The sequence below is a fragment of the Pygoscelis adeliae genome, unplaced genomic scaffold, assembly GCF_000699105.1.
Source record: "Pygoscelis adeliae isolate BGI_AS28 unplaced genomic scaffold, ASM69910v1 Scaffold421, whole genome shotgun sequence".
NCBI classification, from domain to species: Eukaryota; Metazoa; Chordata; class Aves; order Sphenisciformes; family Spheniscidae; genus Pygoscelis; species Pygoscelis adeliae.
In genome coordinates this window covers 281,545-282,186 of record NW_008824011.1, presented here as the reverse complement: position 1 = coordinate 282,186, position 642 = coordinate 281,545, and positions in this window count along the sequence as shown.

Sequence of the window (642 nt, the reverse complement as noted above, 5' to 3'; positions counted from 1 at the left end):
GAGGCCGAGAGCTTCATGTCTGTAGGGAAGAGCTTGAACATGAGTGCAGCCCAGAGAGTGGAGGAGAGAAACACAGCATTCAAATTACTTAAGTAAAAAAACAAATCCACTCAGGGCCGTGAGTCCACCTCAACATTTCAGGGAGCCAGGCTTATGTATAGAGGGATAGGGCAGAGCAGAAGCTTCTACAACATGCATGTTTAAGTCCTAAATGGACATGGTAGAGAATTAACCAAAGGCAAGAGAGGCTTAAGAATTTATAAGGCTTCTCCCCATACCTCTGACAGATTTTCTTCAAGTTTAGGAAACAAAATCTAAACTGGATTTCCGTCAACAGGCTTTTCAGACACTGTCACTGTGGCAGACCTAAATGGTAGAAACTAACATTCATATTCCAAAACACCCAGGATCTGTCACTGACTGAGTATGATCCAGTTCACTTCCACCTCCTTGCCTTTTTTCTAGTAAAAGTGAACTAATATTGAACTCAAACAGGAGATTTTCCTACACTCAACAAAAAAGCACTACTTTCAGTTTAGCTTGCAGAGCAGAGCTGTGTTTGGACAAACCCACAGGCCTATCAGCTACAAGAAGTACAAGAATATTTTTGATCCAAATAAACCAGCATATCCAGATCAGTGC